Below are 6,748 nucleotides of genomic sequence, written 5' to 3' on the forward strand. Positions count from 1 at the left end.
CCTAGATTTGACTTAAAAGTGTATTTATTTTTAAATAAAACTCATTGTACATAGAGATCCAGATGGTTCTAATCCAGAATTCGAGATTATGAGGAAAATATCATAAACAACAATATTTATAAAGACCTTTTCACTCATAGATCTCAGAATGCTTCACAAGAGATGGTATCATTATCCTGAATTTACAGATGGGGAAATTGAGACACAGAGAAGTTATACGACTTGTCAAAAGACAGAGAGAAGAGCAATGACAGAACTGGAAATAGAACCTAGGTCTCCTACAACAGTGTCATCCAGTGATCAGGTGCAGTGCCCTATCCATTGGACCACACTGCCTCCTAATTAAATTAGTTGGATAAAAAAAAAAAAAAAAAAACCCTCCCATGTCAGTTTTGTCTAACTTCAATATAGTGTGAAAAATCTTGTTAAGAAAGAAGTCAGACGCATAAAGTTTATATATAACTTTCTCTCCTGCATCTCTTCTTCCTCCTTTGTCTGCATTATGTTCCATTTAGGCCCAAGTCCTGCAAACACTGACACACATTCATCATTTTAAGCATGTGAGTAGTCTCATTGATTGGGACTAGGGATGCTCCAATCCTGCAAAAAAACCATGCCTATGCTTAACTTGATGCACTGTTAAGTAGTTCATACGTAATTCTTTGCAGAATCATGGCCTTAGATTAGATTCCTCAGACCAGGGTCCTTGTCTTCCAATACGATTCTAAAGTATCATGCATGCTTAAGACATTATAAAAGATGTTTGTGTCCCAACAGATAAGAACTCTTTAAGCGACATTTGCAACTTATTTTTAATTGGCTAATTTTTATAAGCAATTTTTTTTAATGGTTTAGTTTAACTTTATTAATTTTATGTCCTTTCTGCTCCCCTATTGATATTTAGGAGAGGGTAATTTGAAGGGGCATCTGAAAGCAACACTACCAAACACACTCAGGTTTGCCCCTCTTCACTCTCTGATAAGATGGAAACATTTGCAATTTTTTCCCCAAGTGTCCTATACCAAACTTAATGGGGAAGATAGTTTATAAATATCATAAGAAGTGACAGTATCCACTACTGGAAATCAAATGACAAACCAGAGCGAAGTCTAAACAACAATTTTTAGTACAAAGGCTGCTGTTAGTTTTACCATGGAATCAGTGGCAGTGGAAGACTTTAAACTTTGTTTAAAGGATAACAACAGTAGTTACAATGGGTCTGCAAACTGCACATTCAGAAGTCATCAGGGATTAAACTTTCAACTGTAATGTTTCAAAGTTCACTTTTTTTCTTTTTTAAATGTAAAATGCTGTATAGCTACTTTGTAAACGGAAGCAACAGTTACAAATGAAGCAGCAACTATACCTGATTCAATTTGTCATAGATTAGAGGAGTTTTTGAAGGGCCCATACACTTGGTAACCTTTTACTCACATTTAAATACAAGTGAAAAGCACAGAATTTAGCTGCAGTCAAAATTTAAGGTATTAGAAAAGTTTAAATTGTACTGATTACTAAAACCACAGTGACAAATTCATTAACTCCACGGTGAGTAGAAACCTTCTCTGGGCAAGGGTCATCAGTTTCTGCAAAATTGAATAAAATAAAATAAAAAAAGTTTCCAGCTCTTAAAACAGTGAACATAAACTTATCAATGTGAACCAAGTATAAACTGAGGCATTGATGTCTTCCTAATTCTACAAGTTGACATCTCTAGTGCCAGCAATACTGCTCTTGGAATAAAAAGGGGACCACTAATGCTATTATTATGTGGGTGGGGGGAAGGGAGGGAGGATTCTAACCCTGCTAAATGATTGAAGCAGCAGCTTTTATGTACATTGGGGACTACCACTTCCAAACTCCAAGGCAAAGACACTAATGATGGAGCAATAACACCAGAAAAGGACTTTGTTGAATTGGTGTCTGCTTGGTAGGGCATACTTATACAAGCATTCTCTGCTGGGGTGGCAGGCAGGGGACCCACTGCTTCTCTCTTTCCCTCTATCCATGATCTCTCTGCTCCTCAGCCTGATATTCCCTGTTTTGGAGCAGGATGAAGTCCAAGAGAATGGCCACAGATGCCTGTCACCATAGCAGTGGGCTCTGTAGGTAGGCCAAAAGTCCTCCAGCGAAGGACTCTGTGTGTGTGAACAGCATAAATTGAATGGGGGGGGGGGGGGCAGGAGGGAGAGCCTGTGTGGAAAGTCTAGCTTTAACTGGAGAAGCAGAGTGTGGCCAGAGAAAGACCAGCAGGAGTGTATTTGACCTGCATGAGACAGAGCAGGAGGTTTAGCTCGGGAGGGATACTGATATTATTTCAGCCTGCTGAGTAGGCTTAGTGTTTGGGCTAGTAGATGTTGGGTTCATTTTTCAAGCCCTATTCAACCTTGCCAATCAGAACGGGAGATGGCATTAAAACAAACTGCTATGATGCAAAAGCTGATGTAAGTGAATGACAGTAACTATTCATTTGAGCCAACACCCTTATAATTTATTATGATGTGCCAAACATCACATCATGGCTTATGAGGATGCTATTGCTATGAAAATTTGCTAACTAGTCTCAGTAGCTTAATTTTGAAATTAATGCACTGGCCTTTTTGGATATGTCTGCACTGGAATAAAAGACCTGCGGCATGGTTACGGCTGGCCTGGATCAACTGGGCTAAAACCTGCTGTGTAGATGTTCGGGCTTGGGCTGGAGTCTGGGCTCTGGGATCAGAGATGACCGTGCCTGCCAATAGTGGGTGGGCAGAGTGAGGGCACCCAGCTTCGTAGTGTACTGAGCATGCTCAGTTCTCCAGCCCAAAGGTCTAGCCAATAATTTTACATCCCTGGAGCCTGAGCCCAAGTCACCTGACCTGGGCCAGCCAGGGGTGTTTAATTGCTCTGTAGACGAACCCTTTTTGGGTAGTCTCGGTCCTGTCCTCAATGGATGTGGATTTTTCTTCCCCCAGAGCTGTAAATGCCCACCACAATGACCTCTCTTTTGGCAGTCTCAATGAAGAAGCCAGGCACTGAATGACCCTGGAGACTGACCTAACCTTTCACCTGGAAAAGGCTGAAAGACCCTGGCAAGGCACTGATGGGGTGGCACCCACTATACCTTGTCATGTGGATGATAAAAATACTTCAGGCTCCAGAGACATCAAGCCAATACCTCTCATTAGCACTAATTATACTTATAGATTGCTTGAAGGGAAGATAAAAATGCGGCTCTCCCCAAAATTAACACTATGCCAAGTTTTCAGCATATTTCATATTTATCTCTGTCATTCAGCAATGACATTCCCTATCTGCACTATGCTGGCAGCCCCAGTTTGAAAGATGATAGCTGGGAGTCAGCAGCAGCACCAGATCGTGACACAAAAATTACAAAGGAGTTGCCAAGTTTTTTCCTCCCTTACAAAAGCTTTTGCTAGTAAATATCCATTTAACCCAGAAAGCTTTGACTGCAATGTCTACCTGTCCAACTGCATGAATAAAAACACATCACCTGCTAGAACCTGCCCCTGACATCACAGCAACACTACCAGATAGATTTAGAAGGGAAAAAAGAAAGTCCTGTTTGTAGCCTAGCAACAAAAGCTATAGTTCGGTATTAAATGGAGAGCGACTCTGCTGAGGCGGACTCCTCAATACAGCAGCCATCTTGGGTGTGTAACTTAAAGGGAGATTTCATCATTCTGCATTGAAGCCACCTCCAGATGCTAGCGGTTTGCAGCAGCCAGCTCAGCGGCGTGCTTTCCATTTACAACCCCTCCTCTGATTCTGCCACCCCCGAGTGAGATACAGCGCAACCCAACTAGGCATATACTATCCACAGCACATTGCTCCGTTATTTCTTCCAAGAGCTCCTTTGCTGACGACCAGTTCCTTTCAAGCGCCTCATTTCATTCCCAAAGGCAATTGCTTCAAAACTTGCCTCCTCTGCAGGATTCACAATGCGTTTTCTTCCCCTGATCTGCATCAAGAGGAAACTGAAAGCAGGAATTAGCTCCCTTTATCTAGACACTCCTATGGCCTCATCACGGTAGTTTCTCTCCCTATAATGCGTCTTTCCCTGAAAGGATTGAAACAGAGGCGGGTCTTTATTGTGCCCAGGTATAAATCTAACCCCCCCCCCGCGCCTCCTTAGTGCCCTCATCTTCATTTTACAACCCTCCCCAGACGGGGTGCATCAGTCAAGTGACGTGTGTCTATGGGGGGTGCCCAGTTACCCCCGGAAGAGCAGTAGATCTAGCACAGAGCGAAGAACCTGCGAGTCCCCCAGGGGCCAGGCGCGCGTGCCTGCTGGAGGCACCCTGGAGGGCGCGGGCCAAGCAAAGACCCCCCCCGCTCACCCTGCAATAATTGGGGAAGGGCGGGTAGAGGTGGAATGGTCAACCTGGAGGAAGGCTGCTGCATTAAGGGATGACCCCCCAGCCCTCCTGCTTGCATGGGGCAAGGAGTCTGCATCAGCCTAAGGATATAAGCCACCCCTGCCCGGTGGGAGCCGGTCGTTTGGGGATGCGTTTGCCCCCGGGGGTGGGGGCTCCCTCCCAGGGGGCTGCGGCAGGAAGCTTTGACCCCCTCCCGGAGGGCAGGCTGCCCCACTTCCCCGGGGGGTGGCGTTAATTCACCCTCGGCTCGCGCGGTTCCCGCTCTCGCGTACTCACAGCACCCGCCGCTCCGCACAGCCTGCCGGAAGAGAGTCAGGCAGCGCCGGGCCAGGCGGGAGGGGGAGGCGGGCGCCCGGCCCAGCCCGGCCCGGCCCGGCCCGCCGAGGGGGAGGAGACGAGCCGAGCCGCTTGCGCGAGGGGCCGGGGGTTAGCACGTGCTGGGGGAGAGGCAGGCAGGCAGGGGCAGCGCAAGGCCAGAGAAGCCGGGTGGGAAGGGGGCGGGGGAGCCGGGGGCGGATGGCCGGGAAGAAATGGGAGGGGGTGGGCTACCCGCCCCCCCCCCCCCATCAGTCATTAGCCTTCGCTTGTTATTTCCGGGCTCCCTCCTTTTTGTGATGGGGGGTGGGGCCCTTTGTAGCCCCTGGGGGGATATCGCCCTTCCCTAGCCCCCCACTCTGCGCGAGACCCCGCTGAGATGTCGGCCAAGGGACGTCCCTGCTCCGTTCAGGTTGCGCTGCCCGGTGCCCACCCAGCCTTACACTGGGCGCGGGCTGCCCGGCTCTGCCAAGTGCCCCCTCACAGGCGTCCTCCCCCCGCTGAGTTTTGCACTTTTTAAAGTGTAATTTCAAAACCTGACCCTGCCTCAAAAGCAACGCTGGCCTGGGAGACCCGGACGGCCAAAAACCTCTCGCCGTGGTCATTGTAGGGGGTGGGCGGGCATCCACAGAGCCGCCCCACTTCGTGTAGGAGTGCTGTGAACTCTGGACTTTCCAGCTGCCTGGCGCTACCACACTCAGCAGCCTGGGCGCTGGTGGGTCATTTTAAGGCTGCTCAGGAGGCCCTGTGATCTGCACGCCCTGAGGTTGCTCAGAAGGGCTGCATTGCAGTCACAAGTTCAATACTGAATTCGCCCTTGTTGCTGAGTAGTCAGATTTTCTGTCTGAAAAGGACCTATCAGGACAGTTCACCTATGTCAGGGAAAGGCCCATTGGTGTTCACTATGGGGCAACCCTGCCCAGCAGAGCAGTTACAGGCTAGCTCGCTGATTTCAGTTTAACATAACTTGAATCTGCTGGAATATGAGATGCCATGTGTGATGCTCCCACAGGGGCACTGAGGATTGGGTCACCTCACCACCTGCTCTTAGCAGGGGGAGTCTTGCCTCATGCCTGTTGTAGTTCAGTTCCTTGAAACCAACAGCCTCTGCTCACTGACAAGCACCAACTTGCAGGTCTCTGCAAACCTCACACTCTTGTGCGCAGCTAGTGGCAGATACATATTAATGTCCTACACCCCCCTGTAGCATCCAGCCCATTTCACTAGACACTCACAATTAGTAGGTAACCTGTCTCCAAAGAGAAAGCATAGGCATTGCTTGGCTGGCACAATTCAGGATCAGATCCTTTATAACAATACAACAATGGAATCTACTTAGAGTTAAAACAAATGAGTTTGTGCACCCCTTTCATCACGTCAGGGCTCAGCATTTCTCCCTCGCATTGGAGAGGAAGCAGGGCCTGAGCTAAATCAGTCCTACTCCAGAGGACTAATGCCTCACATTGGTTTATTTAGAATATGGACAGGGTAGTCCCTGAGGTTGGCCCATGGAGCTTTTTTAAACAAAATGAAAAAAAATAAATGTCCCAAATCCCACTGGAGTACTGCCTCTTCTTATGCCGGCTACTAATTGCTAGCCACCATCTTTAACCCACTCTGGAACAAGCTATACTGGGATCTAAAACCCTCTTTCCAAAGAGAAATAAACTCAAAATGTCCCCCTATGGAGAAAAAGACAGCTGTTTACCTAGAAGCAGCCTTTTCCCCCTCACTGCAAACAACTCTCTGTAGCTTGCTTCTCATCCCTTCTCTCTTCTCACACTCACTAAAAGAGGTTTTTAAAGGTCACTGTCTGCCCATAATTAGACTCAGGTGTCCATAATTTTCCTGTGAATTTAGAAGTTACTGTAAGTTAAAGGGATTTAACTATTCTAAAGACTGATAGATCTCCCCACTCTTCCACAATTGCTGTAGCTGCAGTATTTGATTATGTTTTTTGGTTGAGGCTCACTGGTGGTGCTCTGTGACTGTGGGGCCTACCTCCGTTCCGCTATCCATTCATACATCCAGGCAGAGTTCTTCTGGGCAGT

General features: G+C 47.5%; 1 protein-coding gene across 4 annotated transcripts in view; it reads right to left on the reverse strand.

Annotated features, from left to right (window-relative positions):
• The window catches only part of SFXN1 (sideroflexin 1), a 39,944-nt gene extending 35,201 nt beyond the window's left edge, over nucleotides 1-4,743 (reverse strand). For all 4 annotated transcript variants that reach the window (XR_010923295.1, XM_067566338.1, XM_067566336.1 and 1 more), the window contains exon 1: nucleotides 4,659-4,743. The gene's annotated coding sequence lies outside the window, so the exon portion shown is untranslated. The remainder of the gene's footprint in view (nucleotides 1-4,658) is intronic.
• Nucleotides 4,744-6,748: the final 2,005 nt, after the last annotated feature.

This window comes from Emydura macquarii, unplaced genomic scaffold (genome assembly GCF_026122565.2).
Source record: "Emydura macquarii macquarii isolate MOO-44397 ecotype Brisbane River unplaced genomic scaffold, CSIRO-AGI_Emac_v2 contig_2768, whole genome shotgun sequence".
Lineage (NCBI taxonomy): Eukaryota > Metazoa > Chordata > Testudines > Chelidae > Emydura > Emydura macquarii.